General features: G+C 39.7%; 1 protein-coding gene across 4 annotated transcripts in view; it reads right to left on the bottom strand.

The window, feature by feature from the left end:
- The window catches only part of ZMYND11 (zinc finger MYND-type containing 11), a 106,960-nt gene extending 86,446 nt beyond the window's left edge, over positions 1-20,514 (bottom strand). For all 4 annotated transcript variants that reach the window (XM_062568850.1, XM_062568851.1, XM_062568853.1 and 1 more), the window contains exon 1: positions 20,307-20,514. The gene's annotated coding sequence lies outside the window, so the exon portion shown is untranslated. The remainder of the gene's footprint in view (positions 1-20,306) is intronic.
- Between the last annotated feature and the right edge of the window lie 4,068 nt (positions 20,515-24,582).

The raw sequence follows: 24,582 nt of genomic DNA, 5'->3' as shown, positions 1-24,582 counted from the left end.
GAACTAGCTCATGACAATAGGACTTCTAATCTTGTGTCCAAAAGTAAAGAACATGCCATAAACAAATGGAAATTAAACTTTGGTTCAGTCTTCCTAGAAAAGAGATAGTTATGTTCACTCTGAATGAAGAAACAGTAGTAAAGTGCTGGTAAAAGAACTGCCATTAAAATTTGTTTCTCTTAATGAAGATTTTAAGACAGACATCTTTCTGGAGGAAGACGGTATTACTTCTTGTAACTTACTATTTCATGTGCTAGTAGCGGTTTCTCAATTGTGGAATCATATTAATCTAGTTACTCAGTACAAAATTCACTACCTTTACTGTAATACATTCTTAAAAAGTAATCCAGATATCTCAGTAGCAACCATTTTTCAATATTTCTATGGCTTAAGCCATTCATTTCCTGCTACTACAGGGGTACCATCAACTTGAACCTCTAGTCATTTCTATAGAGGCATTAAGTAATTTAGTGTAGTAAATCTGCTTGCTTTTTAGTTTTGCACTTGCTTTTGTTTTTATCAAAAGCACTTTCTCTTCATCCACTGTACCAACAAAAACATGCATGCTTAACCAATCTGATAGCCTTCTCTGATGGAATGGCTGGCTGGGTAGATGAGGGGAGAGCAGTGGACGTTGTGTACCTTGACTTCAGCAAGGCTTTTGACACTGTCTCCCATAACATCCTCCTAGAGAAGCTCAGGAAGCGTGGGTTAGACGAGTGGACAGTGAGGTGGATTGAGAACTGGCTGAAAGGCAGAGCTCAGTGGGTCGTCATCAGTGGCGTGGAGTCTAGTTGGAGGCCTGTGGCTAGTGGCGTCCCACAGGGCTCAGTACTGGGTCCCATCCTGTTCAACTTCTCCATCAATGACCTGGATGAGGGCACAGAGTGCCTCCTCAGCAAGTCTGCTGATGATACCAAGCTGGGAGGAGTGGCTGACACACCTGAGGGCTGTGCTGCCATTCAGAGAGACCTGGACAGGCTGGAGAGTTGGGCAGAGAGGAACCTCATGAGGTTCAACAAGGGCAAGTCCAGGGTACTGCACCTAGGGAAAAATAACCCTAGGCATCAGTACAAGCTGGGGGCTGACCTTCTGGAGAGCAGCTCTGCAAAGAAGGACCTGGGAGTGCTGGTGGATGACAAGCTGACCATGAGCCAGCAACGTGCCCTTGTGGCCAAGAAGGTCAATGGTATCCTCAGCTGCATTAGGAAGAGTGTTGCCAGCAGGTCGAGGGAGGTGATGCTGCCCCTCTACTCAGCCCTGGGGAGGCCTCATCTCAAGCACTGTGTCCAGTTCTGGGCTCTCCAGGACAAGAGAGACATGCAGCTACTGTAGCCCAGCGTAGGGCTACAAAGATGATCAGAGGGCTGGAGCATCTGCCCTATGAGGAACAGCTGCGAGAGCTGGGCCTCTTCAGCCTGGGGAAGAGAAGACTGAGGGGGGATCTTACCAATTTGTACAAGTACCTGAAGGGAGGGTGTCAACGGGACAGGGACAAACTCTTCTCAGTTGTCTCATGCAACAGGACAAGAGGCAAAGGGCAGAAACTGAAGCACAGGAAGTTCCACCTGACCGTGAGGGGGAATTTCTTCACTGTGAGAGTGACAGAGCCCTGGGACAGGTTGCCCAGAGGTTGTGGAGTCTTCTTCTCTGGAGATCTTCAAGGCCCACCTGGATGCAACCTTGTCTAACATGCTCTAGGTGACCCTGCTGAGCAGGGGGGTTGGCCTAGATGATCTCCAGAGGTCCCTTCCAACCTCACTGATTCTATGATTCTACGATTATCTCTTATTCTAATTTTCTATTCTTCCAGTCCTCAAAACACCAGGATTGTATCTTCAGCAACTTCTGGCTTTAGAAAGCAACTTTTACCTTCTAATTTATACTACAAATGCCTTGTGATATAGCAAACTGCTGATACTGCTACTTTACAAGGCAGAGATCATGCCACAGAGGACTATATTCAAAATCTGTTGCAAGCATTTAAGTTAGCATGAATGGTAAATAATTTCAGAAACCTGATGCACTATTTTAACATCTACTATCCAAAACTGCCAAAGCCTTGCTTCATAATCCAGTGCTGGCCAGCGCATAGCTTTTGAACTACTCCTGGCTCCACATACTTCAGGTGTGGTTCCCATGAGGCTAACTGATATAACTGGCAGCACGGCCATGCTGATGCAGTGGTGGCTGAAGAAGTTCAAATTAATGGACTTGGAAGAAACAGGTCAACAAGGACTGTTGAAACAGACATCAGCCTAGGACTGAACACTGAGGCAAGTCCAAACCCACATTTCCCTAGGGATCTCTCAGCCCTCCAAAGCATGTAGTATGGGTTTTTTGACTTATCCTAGTGTGCAATATTAGTGTCTAATTCACAGGCTAAGTTTGGCTACACTTGTCTAATAGCGTAAACTCCAAAAAAACAGCCATCATATGACATGTGTCTAATTTAAGACATCATGACAGGCTTTTCCATCTAGAATGATAATGATTAGAAACTACAGTCTAACTTCCAGACTGCATTTATTTGCAGACTGACTGCACACAGTCATCCTCAAACAAATGTTATTGTGGCTTAAGTGACTTACTCTCTTTCACAATTACTTCTTTTTAAATATGTTTATAGAGATCATAAGTTATAACTATAGGAATTCACTGAAGACAAACCTACTGAATACCCCGAGTTTGGCAGGAAAATATTTGAAGACGTGGGATACTCAGGAGCACGAAGACAGAGAACGCAATATAAGTAAACATATAGTTTCAGTCTCTCTGATGGATCAGGAGAGAAACTTCAACATCTAATTCGTAACGAATCTAAATCCTAAAAAATTAATATAATAAGCAGCCTATAAATAAAAGTAAGAAAAAAATGAAACGTTTTTACTGACTTAGTAAACAGACGTTCAAGTTTCAGTCAGGTGCCTTCTCATCTAATGTACTTGTATGGCTCACAGATACTAGTCCTTTCTCCAAATCAAGTTTGGACTAGAATGACCAAGAATCTTGAGAATCTTTTACTTTGGAGACAATAGGAAGTTTTACAGGTCTTCGCTGGCAAGAAGACCAGACCTTTTTGGTTGTACCCAAGAGGAAGAATCCTACGAAGAAATGTGTCCTAAGACTCAAGGCTCTCCAGGTCAGCGTTGGCTCATACAGCCCCTGCAGGGAATGTCTCTAGCCTTTGGGATCAGGAAGAGCTAGCCGTAGTAAACAATTTAAGGGAGACAGCCTACATGTCTATCCTCCTGCCTAAAAAGTTTATTGTAATCCACCCTCTACATGATGGTGTAGAGAAAAGTAAACAAACTGGGCCAAGATGTTCCTTACCTACAGCACACAAGTAGCCCTACATCCCTTCTTTCCAAACAATTTTGAGAAAGCAAGGACAAGAGTGATAAGACCCCATGGTGAGGGGCAGCTGCATAAGGTTACTAGTGCTTTTTCCAAGCCATCTTGGCTGAGGATCTTGTAGCCTTGAACATTTTTATGCTCATAGTACTTTCCAAGATTTATTTTTCAATTTTTTTGCATTTTACAGTGGGGGAACCAACACACAAAAAGCAGTGTTTTGAAGGCCTAGTGTCGACAGCTAACTTAGCCTACTCACAGCTACTAGGGTGTGCAGTTTCACAAGCGCGACAAGTGATTCTCAGCCTCTGCTCTCAGATCAAGTCAAAATAATTACATCCAACAACTAACACCATCCAGGCTATTCTGTCTGAATAGTCCTGGGCATCTTCAATTAGCTTACTGCTTAATGTGTTATTTTCATGACTTTACGCAAAACAGAAATAGCTTCCATGACAGACCTCTAATATAGGCAAGAATAACATGAGCACATTAAGCTTCTTTTCCTTGTCACCTCCGATGAACTTCATATGGCAACCAGACCAAAAGCCCCTGCTGAGCCCCTGAAGCTGAAAGTGAAACGGAAATATCACAAAGAAACACTGCCAGCATCTCAGAACATGACTCACACTGCTTAAGTACCAAATCGCTGCATTTAGAAGATTCTGGGCTGAGTATTTTGTATGGCTGGACCAAGCGTTCCGAGATGCAAAGTACTGGTGCCATTTTCTGAACAGCAGTGGACCGAGCGCTACAGCTCCTAACTTGGTACCGTTTCCTCCCGTGCCGGTGAGCTTCAGACATGTCACCACGTGTCTCTGTATTACCATTTCCAAACTGCAAAACAAAACTAGTTGCACTAATCCCCTTTGTGCAGCACTTCAACACTTATGGCTGAAAATAATTATTTATGTTATTATAGAGGAAAACTACAACGCTATATGAAAAGAGAGGGCCTATTCTGTTCTTTCAGTACATGCCTCTTGATGGCTATGAATTCTAAATTCAGAAATGTCCACAAAACACTGCTTAAAATCTATGGACCCTCCTGAAGAGAGTGAAAAGGGGAAATGATATGGGAAGACCAGTTAAACTACCCAGGGAGCGCTGTTAAGTGTCCTAATGCCAGATTTTCAAAGATGTCCAGAGAGAGAGAGATTAGGTCCACACTTGCTGGGATTTTCAGAAGCATACATTCATTCAATTCCCACTAAAATCAATGGCAGCTAAGCAGTTTACCCTGTGAAGACAGTTTATGCAACTTTAATCACTTTAAATACTATTGAAAATCTGACCCCAAGTAAACAAACTGAAAAGACGTTTTATAATGTTACTTGTAATGACTATTGTGGAAATTTTTTTTAAGACAGAAATGAGACTTTTAAATTGCAGTTTAGTAATCCATAAATGCTAATGAAATCCCCTGCTGTCTGCCCTGCAATAATTTTTTCCTATTAAAAGCTTGCTCTTTTTTAAAACCTAATAAGCACATCACTATTCTCAGCACATTTATTTTTCAGTCAAAGTTTAAATTTATAGTTTAGAATAAAAAGAGAGGTTGCTTACCACTAACCAGAAGTCTTTGAGATATGAATTCCTCATGTATATTCAAACTGATAAAGTACATATATGCTATCTCACTTAAGACTAAGTAAGTTTATCTTTGCAATGAATAAGTATATAAGGTAACGACTGTCTGTACCTCTTTCGGTTTCCTTCCCACCACAGAAACAGGACTTGGGGAAATTCAGAAAATTATGAGGGAGAGCACAGTTGTCAGGAAGAAAGTCTAAATGTGAACTATATACATAAAAGATTTTTCTTATTGGTAAATAACCCCTCTTTCTCTTTTTAAGTGATAGACCACAAGTATATTTTTATCATAGTGACTTCAACAACTATACCTAGATGCTACTAAGTACCTGGGGTTCTGGAGTCCTGTGTTCAAACTACTTCAGCACTGCCAATATATAGGTTTCAGTGTTATAGTGTTTAATTTCAGTGTTACAGTACATGGTGAAGGTGGGTTCGGAGCCCTAGATAACATCATCACCAAGATCTGTTATCCAGTTATTTCTCAATAATGCCATTAATGTCACGAGCTCTGGAGAAGCGCTCTCTAGTAACAGCTGGAGAGTCATCTTAGCAGTCTGATACAAATTTTGACTGTTCCCAACCAATTCTGACAGTCTGTGTGTGGCAATGGTTGGCCCATTAAACCTTTCAGAAACACATGTGAATAGCCCGAAGTATCTGAACGTATGAATGTAAAAGTACAGTGCTACCCTGACATAAAAGTGTAAAAAACAAACTCTGCATTAGAAGCATAAAATCAGACACAAAACATGCAGATTAAGTAAAACCTGCTGATTTAAAAGAAGAAATATGGCATCATTTTAGGCAGAAAATCAAGAGAATCTTTCATAAGAATGTGTATCTTTCCTTCACCCTCTTCATAAAAGCAAAAACCTCTTAGGAAGTCACTTTGATAAAAAGTAGGTGTAGTAAACACACAGCCCAAGACCTTAATGAAGCTAAGCGAGAGTCTGAACTCTTTTAGCCTTAAGCAGATATTCCAAGGCAGCTTTAATAAATGAAACAGAAGAAATAAAACTGGCAAAAAGCCACATAAATCTTATTTCCAGAACACTCACCATGTGGATGCTGGATGGTACTCACTTCACTGGAGGATTCTTGCCTGCTTGTGTAAAAAAAAGCCAACAGAGATGCCAGAAAAGGGCCAACTGGACAAACCTTGCTAAATGTATGAGTTCCCTGTCTGCCCCACCATGCTGCAAGATTGGTTTTCAACCCTTCCATTGATTCATGATAGAGACTGGCTGCTACTACGTATGCAAACAATGGAATATTCAGAGTGCTCAATACAGGAGAGAGAGGCAAAATTATCTAATCTGGGTTACATAGGCGCTAAAGAAGGTCAGAATAAGGGATCAGTATAGTTTTGCCATTTAAAAGTTTCAAGGTTCAGTACTACTCTGTATACGTGGCCTGAAGTGAAATTCTTTTCCTTGAAATCCTTTCTAAAACAATATGAAGCTAGATATTTCAAAAAATTGTTAAAACCCCCAGAAATAAAAATAGGAAGAACCACAGCTTTCAAAAGCACATGCATTTCTTGTATCTCTCTGCTGTTTAAGTACTATCATTACAGTATAGCACATTACGTATTACTTCTATTAACACATGAAGTTGCATAAAACTAACTACTAGCAATTAGAAACATCAATGTAAATATGTAAATTTCAAGATGTTTTCAAAATATATTTTCAAAAAACATTTTTGGAGTATTTTCAAAATGAAAATTGCTTAAAACATTTTCCATACACTCCCGATGTCTATGTCAAATATGGTACATTTGGCCTGTGAATGAAGCATCTTTAAAGGAAACTTAAGTATTTCGGAAGAACACAGGGAGAGTTTCTGTAAATACTACTCTGCTATGGTTATGCAATATGGTCTAATGTTGGATTAGTCTGAACTCCGGAAATCCATTCCAAGTTAAAATAGATTATTAATCAGTTTTTAAGAGTTATCTGGAGCTTTAATGCCACCGAGTTTTGCTAGTTCTTATTTCTGCAGAAAAACTTTCCACAACAGGATGTGGCTTGGGTTCTTTTTTTCCACCTAGCTGTTATTCTGTAGTAACATACAGCAAGTTGTTCCTATTGTGATTTCAGCAGGATCTTAAAGATATTGAGTGGCAAAAGATAAAACGAGCCTTTGTATGTAAAGAAGGAACATTTCTGCACCAGCAGATGATTGCCGTGTGCAGATCTGTGATTGCCTAAATCCTATTCACATGCATACACTGCCACATAATTTGACTCCCCCTCTCTTGTGATACACACGTAAAATCCATGCCCAAGCTCACGTTATAAAGCTGTGGATCAAACCACCATCATTAAGTGAACATGCATGCTGGGCAAAAAGCCAGTATCTAGTGTTTTGAATCTTATTTTCTCAGAATAACATTGTAAAAAAAAAAAAAAAAGGAAAAAAAAAGAAAAAAAAAAACAGTTTCAACTACAGTGCAGACAGGAATTATTTCACCCACCAGTGAGTTATATCCATTTCTGCTCTGCAATATATCATATGTTTAGCTGTGTGCACTACTCAACAGCTTAACCCATGGTGTACCAACTTTTTAAGAAGTGTCTTCTACACAGTATTCCCTAACTACACCTCATCCTGTGCTTCTTTTTCATTCCTTTCAGATCTACCTATTCTTCTCACCTTACCGCCCTTCATTTCCATCACCCTTTTGCTGTCTTCTCTTATACCTGGAAAAACATATTTATGGATTGACCTTTACCTTCTACTTCAGAAATTCCATAAAGTCACCTTTTCTGTGAAACTTATTACAGTATGTGCCATTTTCTATTTTTTCTGTACTGTATCCATGCCACACTGTATTTATTCATGCGCAAATACTAAATTATTTGGGGCAGAGATTTTCATAACTTGTTTTGCCTGCACTACTATTTTATAAACTGCCAAGTACATCTGCATTACTATGTAAATAAATAACAGTAACAAAATCCAGATGAAACTACAGAAAATACAGGTAGTCAGAATGTAATTACCCAAACTGGAACTTGGCCAGGATAACAGGGCAAACATCCTTATTCTTGTGGAAAGTGCCAAGGAATTGTTAAAACAGCTTGGATTATTCAAAATCCTAACTACATAAATACATACTGCACAGGAAATTTCAAACACAGTTCAGAACGATCTATAAGTTTAATTATCCAAGGTACCTGTCAAGGATGCTAGAGCCTCATTAGCAAACACCTTCCCACTGCTACCTCCCGTCGCAGCTTGCTGTAGTCTGAGACGCAGGAAGTGAAGGTCATCATTTAAATGCAAAAGACAAAACTCCTGTAAAGCAGAGCGTTCCTCCTGACACGCGGGTGCCCCTTCGACAACGACCAACGGGCAGGTCGCGACCGATTTTGGCCGTTCAATTAATTTCGCTAATTCCGCAAACTCAGAAGAAATGCTCCAACTCAAGGCTGTAATTTCAAGCTGTCAGGAGCTCTTTTGTTTCCTATGTTTAGGAATGCTGATGTGCACAGGTTTGACACCCACTGAAATTTTGGACTCGGTTTATTTGTTCGATAGGCACCTGGCACCACAACGCCAGGCCCGCGAGGCTGGCCCGCGCGCAGCCTGCGACCTAACTGCACCTCAGCCACCAAAAAGCTCTTTCAAGAGATCTCCTGAAAAACCTACAAGTACGTTGCATGAAAATTGACTTTTTGGTTTTATTGTCACTCAATTTGCATTTTCTGCTGCCGCGCAGCGGAGTTTCAGCACTTTTTTCTTCCCCCTTGTTGCACTGCCTTCCCCGACTGAAGTCCCTGCAGACCGGTAAGGAAGCGCGCAGCATGTGCGCAGCGCATCCTTCCGAGTTTGCAGGCTCTCCCACAGTCTTTCCAAAGAAAGCGCAATGGTGACCTTTTAAAAAGCAATGCTGCCAGCTGCGTCCTCGCACAAGACTTTGCCATGTCTTTTTGGACAATCTGCTTGCCTAGCGCATACCGAGAAGAGGTTTATTTTGTTGCGAGCTGCTCCCTCTCAAAAAATACTGGACCCTTAAGAGCATCATGACTCCTTTTCACTGCTACGTATTAGCTGTTTCCACATTTCTCCTCTCTTTTTAGTATTTCTAGATCACTGGGTTTCTACTATTGTACAATACCAGCACTTAAAGTCTAGGAAAGTAGTTTCTCACTGCTGTTGAAAAGCTAAAATACAGGATTTTGACATTTTTCTGCATAAGATTAAACTATTTTTGAGAATATTTTTGGAATTTTAAAGTTATTTAGGACTATCTTTTTAAAAAATGGCTTTGTCATGCTTGCAAACTATGTATGTTATGAAAATATTTAATACCACGTAGATTTCTAATTACTTAATTGTGCAAAACTCTCTCTATAAAACCAGAAGAACTTCCAAAAAAGACCAAGATCAGATTTTCTTCCTTTATTTGCTACAGTGCGCATTTTATTTCTATTTACATTCTGTGCAGGAAAAAAAAATGGAGTAATATATTATTTTATGATAAAACCATGACTTCACACTGTGTTTCCCTTTACACTCTTTATAACTTAAATGACATGCTTGGGGCTTTGTTTCCCTTCTATTTTATGGAGCCTTTTTCCCCCCTTCCAAAAGTGACATTTAAAAGTCAATAAGCCAAACTATATTACTTATCTACCTAACAGTGTCCAATAGGTAGGTGACCTAGCTGCAGTGCGTTTAAATAATCTAACTGCCAGATCAATGAATGCAGCAGGAATGAAGAAAATGGCTGCAAGCTTCTCCAAGCATAAGATCAGAGACTCAAAAGAAAGGACATTCAATAATAGATTTTATTTTATATTTCAAAGGTAATGTAACAGTTTAATTAAAAAATCCATGTTTGCTCAAAACAAATAATGCAGTATTATTCTAATACAAGGTTACTAAACAATTTATTTTTATTGTCAAAAATCAGAGTATGTTTTCAGGCTTGTACTCAATAACCTCATTCAAGGAAAAAGCAGTCTCTGCTCAAGAAACATAATAGTGCTAGGATCTAGTCCAAAGTGAACTGTTATCTCACGCGTGAAGATAATGAATGTTAATTTAAAGTAACGTTCTTTCAGTTCCATTTTTTTTCATGTAATCACTCAGGCCTGGAAGCATGTGCATGTGTGCTCACTCTCTCCATCTTTCTGTCACTCATACACAAATGCATCATTATATATTCTTATTCCCAGACATTCAGGAGAAAATTTCTGCAGGTGTAAACTAATGCTGCTGCACTAAAATCACTGCTGCTGCACCAAATTATTTCAACAAAAAATCTGTTCTTCTCTGACACCCATTTGATGTGTATACCTGGACTTTTCACTTACTGCACATTTCTTGCCAAATCCTCCTTGCTTTCACATACACATTTCTCAGTTCTTATTTGTACTCCACAGACATCCACTATGGCCTTTCATTAACTCACCACTCAAGCTCTCTTATCTCTGTCAAATACTGCAGGAACAAGCACTATAGATGACTCTTTTCAGACCTGAGGAAGGGACTCTAGGTAAATACTAGAAAGAAAGTGTGCTGCATCGGAAGGCTGCAAGGCATCCGTGGATGACAAAAGAATAGACTTGACCCCAAAAAGGATTAGGCTTTAACATTATTAGCTAAAATGTTCCATTTTTATAGTAAATAGAATTCAAAGCATTCTAAAACAGAGTTCTGGTACAAACATACATGTTTCTAACGAAATGCAGGAATCAAGATCTAGTGATCATTGTTCAGAATCTAATATGGAGGGAAAAGTATCCTCTAGCTTTCTAGAGCAGACTATTGGGTGACTAGTGACAGTCACACTTACTTTCAAGGAGATATTTGAGACTGGCAATGGATGGAGACGTGACTCTGGATTACGTGACCTACTAATTTGATCAATAACGGCAGTCCTCATGTAAGAGGAGCCAAGCGGACTTTTGGACACCATTCCTTCCCATTGGTGCAGGAATCACTCTAACTGCTCCTGCAGTAACTCAGTACAGCAAATGCAGCTCCACTTATCAGCTCCTTGAAGCACCTGTGTGTAAAGTTTCTGCTCCATCAAGTTACCTGTAGTTGATATTTTTCAATATTTCCTATGCCACTATAAGGGAAAAAAAACCTCCTTTTCATTGAAAGCTCCATGTCTTCAGAAGCTAGTGGTATGTTATACCACTATGTAAACAATCTGTAAATGCATTACTTCTATAAAATTGTTCCTTTAAAAGTATTCAGATAAAGCATGCCACAACGGATTAGAAAACCTAATAAAACCATCACGTGGAGGCACTTGACTGATAATCCACATTTCCTAAAAGGGACAGTTTGAATAACAAGAGGCAATGTCATGTCTGGAATCAGAAAGAAGTTAGGAGTATGCTTGCAATCAGGAGGCTTGATAAAGCAGCCTTCTGCGTGCCAGAAGAGTGGAAAGTGAGCAGGAAAAGGAAGAATCTCTTTCCTACAACACATACTGCAAGTCCATTTACTTCAGGTCAGTGTAAGAAGATCACAAAGACAAAGCTACAAAATTGAAAGACTCAATAATGAGATTGAGAGGATTAGAGGTGTTTCTTATTTCCCAATAAAGTCATTCTGAAATTGTCCAAGGTTCGCAGCAACACTAGCTGAAATGCATCCTCTCCTTCAAAAAGAAATAAAACAATCCTTTTTTTAATATCATTCAGTGTGCCTATTATCTTCAAATGACTGCTTGCATGGGCAACAAGAATGACAAATATCCAGTCTCCCAAGAAAAGGTTTTTAGAAACAGCTCTTAGGAACGTCCTAAAGCCTCAACTGTATTTGCATAAAGCCAAAAACAGTGTCAGTAGGGTTACTGTGAAAATAACTAATAATAATCCTTCGCTTTCTGTTTAATAGAGGAAAGAAAGAGTTATACTGAAACTTCTGAATTACGTAACAAAGAAGCAGAAGCTCAAGGCAAAGAAAATGTTATTCTTTCTAATCACCTTCTTGCACAGAGCACACAGTATAGTCTGCCTAGATTTAGCAGGTAAATGGTAATGAATGGGATAAGTTATTTTTGGAATGTGCAATTTTTAATATATGTTCTGAGACAGAAAGAACCATAAAATCACTTGAGTATTAAACTCGCTTTCCCAAAAACTGATTTGCATAATTTAAAAACTATATTAAAATTCTATTTTTCTAGACATTTGTTTCTTAGTTTTTGTAATGTAGGAGTAAACCTTTAATCTGGTAACCATATCAGTTTTCCCAGTAAAAATTATGATGTTTCTTCTTTTACCACTTTCCCTTATTTATAGTTCTGTCTTTCTATAATTAACATACAGACTGCAAGATATATAGAAAAAAATTAAAAGTCTCTAATAGAAAGATGTGCAAGTTATCAACGTTCTCTCTGCTCTTTTCATGGTACTGTAGATTCTTTCATAGACTAATGAATATGTAGGAAACTTCCTAAACCTCAGTGGTAACAATCACCAATTTAAAGCTGGGATGTATAAAAGCCTTTTTAGAATAACAGTAGTCATGCTGTTGATATGGAAAACACGTGAAAATGCCTACATAACATTGAATACTCCAGTAAAAGTATTTAAAATACAGTAATTTATAAAATTATACAGGCAAAAAAAAATGCAACTGTGTTTTTCCTTGAATACTAGAGATCTACATAGATGTTCAATTAAAAAAATATTTTATGAAAAATAAACTTTATTCATCAGTATGTTCCAAGTTGTACATATTTTTATATTTGTTTAAAAGCCTGTTAGTAGGCTCATGGTCTAAATTTAATTAAGTGTTTATATGACCAAGGTCTCTATCATCATATTAATCTACTGGTAACAATGAATTTGCTGCCATGCATCATCACTACCAGTATTCAGTGACCTATAATTACATTTTATCAAACAGCAATTCTTTTGCATTGATTTTGTACAACTTTGAACCTGAATCTTAAGTAATTAGTTGAGGAGAGGGGATTCTGGAAAAATAGTAGATTTAAACTTGTCCCAGCTGAAGTCAACAGAGGCAAAATTAATAACAGACTAAAAGGAAAATCTGATAAACAAGAATCCATCATTTAGAGGCAGAATTTTCACTTAAATTTGTGCACGTGAACACTTGCTCTGTAATTTTACTCAGCAAGGTACAGACCATCTCCCTTTCAGAAATCTTTCTTTATTAGCAATAACATAAGGAAAATAGTAATAAAGAACAAGTTTACAGTGCAGACTTGCCTGTTCTTTGGTTTATGATTTGAGAAAAATTTGTAACTGTAAACAGGTATTTATAGTGTGAGACTCTCTGTTCCTAAATGCAGAAATACTACGTGAGACTTCATAGAAAACAATGACAGCTTACTGAGAAAGATAAAACTCTCCTCTCCCAGATCTTTTCAAGGATTTCTTGAGCAACACACACTTTACATCTTTTTATTTCTCTCTCCCTGTATGTTATATTATTTCTAGTTACTTTGGGACTCTACTAATTATTTTCTGTTAATTCCATTTTGTTTAACTTCATTGCTTTTCCAACAGCTTCCAACAAAACCTAACACTGTAAGATAAAATTTACTCTGCTAAATTTTGTGAACTAAGTACAATATCCTATGAGTCACTGCACACATCCCATTCGCCTGTCTTTAAAAATATCAGATCATTTGGCCATGCTCTAAGTGTGCAAGATCAAAGTACCAAAAGCCAGTTTCTAAAATGCCACTTTTGAGTACCACACCTACTAATTTTTTAGTTACAGACTGCATAAGTTTGCTATCTCTATTAAAATCATATACTATGTTTCGTATTTATTTTAAACATAACAAGGAAAAGGAAATGAAACATGGGAAAACTGAGAGACAAAGAGCAGTATTTTAAACTCTTCTTTTTTTTTTCAAATTACTAGATCTCAAATTGATAGTATCATCTTATGGATGAAAATGAATCAGAGCGAGATTTGTTCTTTGCATGCAAAAAACTAAGTTCCCACAGAAAGATCAACAGGATGTTATTGGTATTTTTTGTAGGTATGCCTGACATTGTCTTTTCGCCAATACGTGGTTTTCAGCACTTCAGCTTTCACCATCTCTAGTGCTAAAATTATTCATAAGAATTTTTTTAATATCATATTACAATTAAGAGCTGTATGAAGTGTCATAAGCACTAATCTACAATTTTTATTCTGTGATTATTTCACTTTTGAAATACTCAAAGATGTTCTCAGTGTTGGTATACTGATAATGGTATTTTACTTACAATTGTTAATATTCATAATTTCAAAATGACAAAAATATTAAGTCTGCCATTTTATCCAATAATGTATTTTAAACTCAAACTGTATGTCTCTATACTTTCATAGCAGAAGTTTCTCTATTTCTGTGAAGTGGTAAATCAGAGAGAGAGAGAGAGAGAGAGATTGCAAGAAAACCAAAGACAATCTCTTTGTGTACAGAATTCTTAATAACTTCACTTTGGATTTATCTATATGGTACAACTGTATGATCTGGCTCTGAAGAGATATTATCCAAGCTGGCTGGCCCAAAATTAGACCACACAAGTTTTAATCTGGGTTCATGGACCTGTCACAGTGTCTCACCACTGTGCTTGCTGTAGCCTGTCCATAGGAGTAAAGAACCCTGTTCTTGTTGGGGCGGGGGAATAAAAAATGAGACATTAAAAGATTAATCAAATCTTATTAAAACGTAAGGAAAAAACTGCTTTTAGCACAGCACAGTTTTATGATTCAAGTTAGTTTACCCTTTAATTGCTTGTATATTTAAAGAAATTGATTACAACCTCCTTATATAGATATGTATCAAATCAAGCACAACTTTGTCTTTAGATATTTAATAAAACAGTACAGTTAAATGAAGTAGAGTAGCTTATTTTTTTAAAACAAAAATAATGCTAAAAATTCATTATATAGTTTTTCATATAGTTTTACCTCAGACAAAAAAAGACTCTTCATTTAAATCAATAGTCATGGTTTAGTCAAGAACAAAAATAATACAAAACTAAAACCAGAGTTCACTCTTGCTCATTAACTCAGTGACAGATATTGGTTTAAACTGATGATAAAATTATGCTTAAAGACTGAAATTGAAAATCCTGAAAAATTGGTTTGATGCAGCCCTGATCTTGCACTGAGATGCATGCAGATAAATCTCTGAAATCAAAGAGCTCTGTACCCTGTAGGAGTTCACATGTTCAGACTAGAGGCCACAGTGTTTATTATACTGTACACAGCCTCTCTGGCATCAATCAATCTACTTCTAGTTACCTACACTACATCCAGAAACTGATTTTTTTTAGAGAAACACTACACCATTTAAAGACAAATTTGAGTTTTATTTACAAAATGTTTTGCACATTTGTTTTGCATTTCACCACTACTGAGTTTGCATCTTTTAAATAATTTTCTGTGGAGTATAAACTTTTTTATAGGAAAATAAGTGTTAACTTATTAAGAAATTCATGCAAAATTTCCTTTATCTTATAAACCACCTATTTTGCAGACTATAGTCTCCCAACTAGCAGATTAAACTTCAGAACAATAACCCAATTATGAGCTAAATTTACATCCAACTGATCAAAAATCACCCAGAACCTGACAAGAACAATCTTTGTTCACAACACTTAGCACAAGCAATACTGACAGACTAAAATGTACGAGCTACATAAAAGATGATATATGTTGCACTGCCCAACAACCAAGGGCACCACGCTCCAACTACTATGGGAGTGTACAATTTTCACCCCATTCAGAGACTAACAAAATGTCTTCTAGAGTATGTCTAGAGAAGAAATATCTTTAGGCTTCATGTTTATCTTAAAACAAAAGGTGACTGTAGGCAGAAAGGAACACTGGTATGGCAGTTTTTAAGCCTGGAGAAAAAGAACATCATCTAGTATTAGAAAGCTCCACAACAATCACTGCAGGAAGGATGGCTAGTCCTACTGCATGGAAGGAAAAAAAATCCCAATTAAGAAAATCAGCAGTCAGAATTCTAACATATATATCATATATATATTTACACTGAACACACACACAGGAAAAAGAATTTGCTCCAACAAATCTGATCTAGCGCTTGCAAAAAAAAAAAAAAAAAAAAAAAAAAAAAGAAAGAAAGAAAGAAAAGAAAGAAAAATCCCTCCCTCCCCACCCCAACAAACAAACTACTTTATCAGGTTCAGGAAAGTCAACTCCTTACGCATCTGTGCAGCAATTTGAGTAATCTACCATTCTTCTACGGCCACGTTCATCATTGCTATATATTTTGGATAGATTAATTTTGTTTGCAGCTTGACATAGCAGTTGAGACAACCTATCTGTAAAAGGACAAAAAAAAGAACTTATTTTACTGACACTTACCCACACTGGAGCTAGCTAAAAAGCCTTCAACCAATATAAGAAAATCATGAGAAATTTATCTGACTCTTGAAGACACCATCTATCAGGAACTGCTGCCTCTCTTTTTAGAACACACATCCTGAACAAGTTCATCGCCTCAAGTTAGCCATTATGGACTTCCAAGACTTAATGCTCAGGAAAACTGAAAGTTCTGTGCAAGGCAGTAACTGTGAATCCAAGTTACAGGTACGTCCAAAATTTCTGAACTTAGTTGATTAATGTTAGGTACATAATTCCATAGCAAAACTCCTAGTTCCAAAATCTGCCCACATTGTGTGGAATGAGACAATATTCTAACAAATCAGATCATGCAGGCATTTATGAACAGGTTTAGATGCAAAAAAAAAAAGTCTTAAAATACTAGCTTTTATCTATTTCTTTCTAAAGTATGTCATCGTAATTCAGAGACTGCAGCTAATGCAGTTCAGCAGTCCCTAAGCTGCAGTTCACTGACAAGATTGCACAACAGTCTAGATGTAGCCTAAGTGACTTCAAGGTGAGTTTGAGGCCAAATTCATTGCCCATCCATATCACTGGTTTTTCTTCAAGGAGCACATCACGAACAGCACCCAGTAGGCTATATTTATCTGCAAGGGGAGAAGCCGAACACCCTCCACAGCCTTTCGCTATCTCATTTGCTCTCGAGATGATGTTAGGCAGAAACAATGATCCAGTTTTTTTCCCTGCAGGAGCCTCAAGTCTCTCCCAAGCAAGTCTTTCTACTCTGCACATCTGCTAACTACAAATTGGTATGGACATACAGGAATAAGATTTCAGAAACAACCTAGCGCTTACATTGGAAGCACAGCTATTATACCCATTAAATACTCCTATACTGCTTATACACTACAAGAGCAAAGCACATACGCTATACTGCATACAGTCTGGGAGAGCAAGGCACATATGCTACTAGTTCAGTAAGTAACACTGTCCACTTTTTTCTGACATTTTAGGAACAACTGCTCTGGCCCACCATAGGTAACAGTTAAGACAACCTATCAAGAATTTTAGTGACCAACCCTTTTCACCCATATTTGTATTTAAAAATAATCCTAAGTGCTTGTTTAGCTAAAAATATTGCACCAGTCTAACTGCTACACTTTTAGCCCCTTGTATTTCTCATTTGCAATGGCATGGAAATGAGCACAATCCAAACCACCACATTCATCTAACAAGCAGTAACTTGCGAAGCTTGAAAACCCAACCGGTTACAATCCTGTGAACAAACTCCTATAGTCTGTTAAAGGATGTCCTTACATAAAGAGGAATCAGTTAACTGACACTAGTTTAATAATATAAATAGAGACATTTTTATGCATAGTAATTCATTTATTTCTTCTCCACAAAAAGCACTCCCCTGTTCAATCAGTGCTATGAAGCCCCAAAGTGTGGGAAAAGAGCATCTTCTAGCACATCACTAAAGTCTGAAGATCCCTGCCTAACCACAAACCCCCTTATAGCTGACCTCATCACGAAATAATGTCCACCACCATCCTGCTCATGAGATGGAGTGGAGCAGTCATTTTTTAAGGGTAAAGGAATCCTCCAACAGATTCACTCAGCCTTCAGTGCAAAATCTCACACCCAGTATCAACTGTAGATACCTCTTCATGGTTCAGAGACCACCAACCCATAGGCCAATCAACTAGCCATCAACACAGCAACTTTTTTTTTCAATCAATAAAACAAAACTCACAATCAGAAAGATGAAGTGTTCCCTCCTGCACTTCCCACTCTACGAATCATTCACGTCCTCATCAAAATTTCTGGTCAAAACAGAGAGGGTTTGTTTATGCATGGAAAAAGAGGCATTGAATATAAATCCATACAAGGAATTGGGTGTACTTTCACTTTTGTAAAAAAAAGCAGTCAGCAAATGCTCTACACCCCTAAAAACTTTCAGCAAAACACTCAGAATAGTTGGTAGCAAAATTTAAATATATATATAATATACATATATACACACACATACATATATAGGGGAGAGATGGCAAGGTCCTTCATGCTGAATGATGAGTGACTTGAAAAAATCAAGGAACTGCAACGTGAACCAAAACTGGCATTTCTACTTCCAACACCTGTCTCAGTGATCACCCGTAAAGAATTAAACGATTTCCTACAAAGAATAACAACAAAAGTACCACAAAGCCAGCACCAGTAAGACAGTGGAGCATTTTCTATCTTTGGTCCTCTTCACTGCTGCAAAGTCTCCTAAAAACTCTTTTACAACAAGTATTGTTATTCCTACAGTGCAGACACCGGAGCAGATTATTCCAGGATGTTACAATGCCAGGTTATAGAATTTTAAACACATTAGCACCGAATTAGGTAGCTTTTCAGCCCATTTCCTTTCCTCGAGACACCCCTAACTCCAGTGTTTAAATTCTGCTTGCTACTAGGCATTTGCATTTTTTTTTTTTTTTAATAAATTTACTTCAGCAAGTCTGCTGTTTTTCGGGATAGAGAAGAACCGCACGCCCGGAACGACACACGAAGTTTCCCAAGTCCTGACCACGAGCGTTGTACGGGACTTCTCCCCGCACGGCGGGCGGGCGCGGGCGCTCCCTCGCCACCACCACCTCTCCCCATATCGCACAAAAAAAAGCGGCGGAGACGCGGCGGCCTCTGGAAACCCCCCGAGGCGGCGGAGCGCCTGGAAACGAGCGGGGGCGGGGGGGGGTTATGTGGAGACAAAATGGGGCCGGGGCAGAGGAGGCCCCTCGGCAGCGCCGATCCCCGCGGCACCGGCCCGCCGCGCTCCGCAGCGAGCCCGCGGCAGGAGGCGAGCGGCGAGGCGGCCCCTTCTCCCCCCGCCTCCCCGCCCCCAGCCCGGGCGGGAGCGGGAGGCAGCGCGGCGGGGGCGGCGCGGGCAGCCGGGGCCCGCGGGGGCCATGGTTGCCCTCGCGCCGTGGCCGCCGCGGGGGTGGCGCAGCCCGGCGCGGGGGAGGGCGGCGAGTCGGCCCCGGCCGGCGGGGAAGGGCAGCCATGGCCTCTCTCTCCCTCCCTGCGGGCACTCGCCGCCTCTCCCCGCTGTGGAGCCCCGGCGCTGCCGAGCAGCTGCCATTACTCGGGCCGAGACCCGTGTCCAAGCAGACATCTCCCACCCCAGCGAGGACATGGGGGACGGGCGGGGGGGGGGGGGGGGAGGAGGGGAAGGGGGGGCAGGTGGGGTGCAGAGCCGGCGGCGCCTCGCGTGAGGGAACGGCGCGGGGGGGGGGCGGCGGCGCCGAGGCCGGGCTGCGCCACACCCCGCGCGGCCTCGTCGCTCACGCGAGGCCCCGGCTCCGCCGTTGCCTGCAGGCCCGCGCCGCGCGTCCGAGGGAGCATTTCTTGGGGGCGTCCCCTCTCCCCACCCCACTTCTGCACGCCCGGATCCCGGGCTGATTGCAACTCGGCACAGCGGCGCGGAGAAACCGCCAGCTTGCTTTTTTTTTTTTTTTTTTCCCTTCTTTTTCCCTTTTCCAGCCGAAATCCGACAAGGGAAGGTGGAGAAACAAAAATAATCGCCGTTAATAATCACACGGGCTCCGTTGCCGTCCCCTTCTCCGCGATTTCCAAGCAGGCTCCGAAATAATCCTTCCCACTCCAAAAAAATAGAATTAAAAAAAAAATCCCGCCTTCCATCTCCCCCCCCCTTCCCCAGCCCCACACATTTTATTATTAACTATTATTGCTCCCCCCTCCCTATATGCTACCCCACGGGGCAGGATTGCCCCCTCCCCTCGTGCCCAGCCCTTCCCCTGCCCCCTCTCCCCCATCTCCTTGGAACAGTGTGTACATGATTTTGTAGTTTTTTTAAGGCGCCATGTTTATAATCCTCCATCATATTAAAAAAAAAAAAATCCACCCAGCATGAGACGCGGTGTCTCTCGCACCCCAAAGCCAGGGAGGCAGACACAGAAATATCCACAGGGCTGTAAATTCACCCCCCCTCCCGCACACCCACCCCTCCTCCCCGACTTAAAAGTCTCTCTCACCTTGTGCCGCCGCCGCCGCTTCTGCTGCTGCAGGGGGGGAGAAGTTAAGCCAGGGGAAACTTTTCAATCCCTTCCCCAGGCCGCTGCTGCCTCCTCCTTCCACATATTTTTCCCCTCAGAGTTTTATTGTGTCTGAATTTTCTCTCTCTCTCTCCTCTTCTGTCTGTCCACAGTTCAGGTTTCTGGGGTAAACAGGGTTTAGGATGGTGCTGGGGATATTTGGGAGAAGGAGAACTCTAGTGGTGTCTGCTGGAGTTGCTGTTTGTTTCTTTTATTATTATTATTTTTTTTAATAATGCATTTGAAACGGATCTTTAACTATTTATTATATATGTATTTTTATCATAGTTTTAGGTCTGGATCCTATATTATTGCAGAGGAAAAATGTGCCAGTTATCTGATAAATGTAAATTCCTTCTGTCATGAAGCTTGGCAAAATTCTGAGTAACATTTTCAGAAGTGAATACTCACCTTGAGCAACGGAAACTAAAACATACAGAATCGGTGTTCACTCTCAAGAATTGCCTATATGTTCCAAGCTACAGATCCACACTTTCAGGATCAGGGGATATATAGGAATATGAAATATATTACCATATATGTATAATATATGTAGCAAAAAACTGTATGTTTTATCATAGTTTTTATGAAGTAGGAGATAAATATTAAATAGTGTCAGAGCAAATACATTCTAAAGTTTTTGAAATACTTCAGGAATTATATATGAAAAAAACTAAAACATTTCACAGTTAGTTAGTCTTGACCAGCAGTGTAATATAATTTATTAAAATACGCTGTCAGTATAATCCTGTAGATATCTATGCATGCAAATAATTTTACTTATGTGAATAGTCATTAGTAAAATAGTATTATGAAAATAATTTTGGACTACTAATGATGAAAAAGATGCATCTTTTGTGCCTGATCAATCAGGGATGAAACGTAATTTAATTTTACACACTGAGCAGTGGATATTCCTTAAGTGTGCTTAGTAAAGAAGATTTCTAGTAGTATTGAAAACTGCATTTTGTTTGAGACTGGCATATCAGGACTTTACATCCTCTTTCGAAAAATAAAATGTAAATAATTTGTTGCATAGTTGTGATAAAGCTTTAGTTCTGTTATGTATTTATATATGAAAGAATATTTTACCTTATCTTAAATAAATAAGATAAATAGGAAAGAAAGCGCTGGTAATCTGCTTTGAAAGGGTGCTTGAGGAGTTGGGCTGATACCAAATGGTGGTAGTATAATTTATTAACTGCATTATATTGCTTGTATTAATAAAAAGGAAGTTAAATTTACAGGCAATTCTTTAAATAAGAAGGGAACCCAGGAAGAGATTTATTGACAGTACGATTATAAAAAGGCTACCTTATGTGGAGCATTTAGTTGTGATGTTTGGCTCTGATTTTGTTCAGACATGTACTTTTCAAAAAGAGTTCAATAAAGATACATACCAAGTTTCCACAGGAGGTGGGGTTACTTGGCTGTCTTAGGTTCCTTTGACTCCTTCTCTATACAAATTGCATCTGAGCTATATGTTTATAGGATGAAAAAATATTTGGGCCCTTGATGTTTCTACCGTGACTTGTAACTGACCAATGCAATCAAGCTAACCGGTCTGCGTATGCTCGGATGTTTAAAATATATCCGTTTCTGCATCCAGAAGCAAACAAAAGAGAAGTGTAGCTAGTGGCATACATAACTGTCTTTAATTCTTCAGCCAGAAAGGCCAGATACCCCTTACAACTCGGCTGGTGGGGGAGATGCTTGGCATAAATCCAAAACGAAGCTCCAGTTCCATACTCTAGTTCTTTATTGAAAAGATTTATTACTCTGCCACAGTGCCTTCTCTTTACCTATGTAAATATTTACTTAAGGTAGAAGTTCAGCTATCTTCAATATAAAAAGATTCTAGCCCTGTATCTCTCAGGACCCATAGAGAGCAGTCAAATAAATATTTAGGCCACACGTTTACAAATGTGGAAGCATAGGCAGGACTGAAGCCTTATGGTTTGTCCACAGTGGAGGCTTTTACCTGACATCTCCCGATCGCCAGCAATTTTCTGTAGTTAACATATTTGTAAAGGCTAGCCTGGACGGTCTCCAAATATTTGTTTCAGGATACAAATATTTGATTTTGGAAAGAACAAAGTATCCAAAAGCAAATACGTAGGGAGTGTCTAAACCATAACTACATTATTTTATCTGAGCTGTTGGGCAGTGAGTCAAATCAAGCATAGAAAAATGGGCATATACCTTATGTAAGGGTAGGTGTTTGTGGGCCTTGTTTGGAAATATTTGGATCTCCCCAAGCTCTATGAGGATCAGCACCCAGTAGGTCCAGCAGGTAACTTTGCATTATATAACCTTCAAAAGGCATACTGATTGCTAGGAAGATTGCATTTTAGTCATTTTAAAATTATTTTTAACTGTATTGGAAAGACACATTTATCATTAAGACACAGCTTTGAAGCCATGGTAGCTGGTCCTGATTAGACTCAATTCTTACATTTATCTGCATTTAGTTTGATCCTTTTTTGGCAATTTACTTTCATATAAGAAAAAGAAGCTGGAGCATTAAACAGTTAATACTGAACTCTGCTATGAAGCCGTGAGGGCTGAGACAGTCAGACAATAGGAAGGAAATCCCACCCTCCCTGAACACTGGGCAGCAGCATGTTTCCTCATAGGCAGTGGGAAATGTTTGTTAAAACAAATGCTAGATTAGGGAAGTATCAAACCTATCCTCCCCGGGGCGGGGATTGGCTGCTGAGGGTGACGAACGCTTAGGATTACACTTGGAGTGGAGAGGCAGCAGCGTAAAATTCAGGCATTTCCTCCCTCCGCTTCTTGGAAGGTCTCTGAAAAAGACCAACGCGTAGTTGAGTTGCTGAAACAGCGTGTGCACTTCTCATTCTCAAGTAGCTCTGTTTGGAAATGAGTTTGTCCATCAAAAACATCTACAGAGCTGTAACCAGCAACTCAGGTTGTAATTGCAAGGATTCTAGACATCAGTTTTGCTACTTAGTTGGGGAAAACAGTATTAGCAACGATAAAAACAAAACATGATAAAGTTGCTTCATTTTAAGTAAAAAGTACTTACATTAGAAATAAATCCGGCTACATGTATGCTCTACTCTTTTGCTACATTGGTCAGCTCTATTGTAAATGGTAAGTTTGTCTGTACAGTTTATTTCACTTGGAAGGGGGCTTGGAGGGGAGTAGAAAAAGCTGTATCAGCAGAGGTACTGTTTTGCCAGAATAAGCTGCATCCACATTAGGAATGTAATTACTACCACCATGAATTAAAGGGGAGATTGGACAGGTTCATAGAAAAGAAACCCACTGAAGTTTGGAAACACAGAAAATCCATGACTTGGGAAGTCCCTGAGCTGAAAACAGTTGGAGGCTGGAACACTAGCAGTTACACTATCATACATACCTGCTTGTTATTACATTTCCCCAGCTATCTTCTTGTGGCAACTATTCTTTTTTTGAGAAAACTGAGACTGACTAGCATCGTGAAGAAGAGGCCGATAAATATACGTGCATTTTCCTTTCTTTTAAATTACACCACTGCATTTCAAGAGATGCGTATGTTTTTAGTACTAGTACTGGGCAACGCTATCCCACATGGCTGTGACCTTGTATTCTTACTATGCTTCTTTGCCATCCTCCTGCATTCACTAGTACAACTATCAAATGTGCAGAAAACTGCATTGTTAGAGGGTTCGAGACACTAGGCTCCAGACTATGAAAACAGGAGTTGAATGCTGGCAGTCAGTAGAGCAAAGAGTATCACGTCCTCTCTTACACTGGACCTGTGCTGGGCTGATGAATGCACAGTCCAGCCGCCTTCTCCGGGACTTGTTGACTTCCTGACTGAACCAAACCCACCTACTCTCTGTTATGTGCTCAAGTCTTTATCTGGCTTTGTAAGATAGCTGTCTCTTGCAATTGGTGCCAGCCCACTTTACTGTGTGCTTGGCTTCTAGCCGCACTGAAACCAAAATACTTGAGGAAACACATATCCTGCGAGGCAGATCTGCGTTGCTGCAATCGTAGAAGTAATAATGCAGAAAATTAGTGTAATTTTTTCATCAGAACAAAGCTTAGCAATATAGTTCTCTTTGCAGTAAAAATCTCAGCAATGCACTTAATTTAGGAAGTTGGGGGGAAGGGAACAAAACCATAATAACAACAGACGCAGGAAATCCACTGAGCTGAAAATAGGTGGGGGATGGGAGAGTCTTACAGAGAAGCTTATGCT

Source organism: Rhea pennata, chromosome 2, assembly GCF_028389875.1.
Source record: "Rhea pennata isolate bPtePen1 chromosome 2, bPtePen1.pri, whole genome shotgun sequence".
NCBI classification, from domain to species: Eukaryota; Metazoa; Chordata; class Aves; order Rheiformes; family Rheidae; genus Rhea; species Rhea pennata.
The sequence above is the reverse complement of the archived record's forward strand: the minus strand, read 5'-3'. Positions and strand labels throughout refer to the sequence as shown.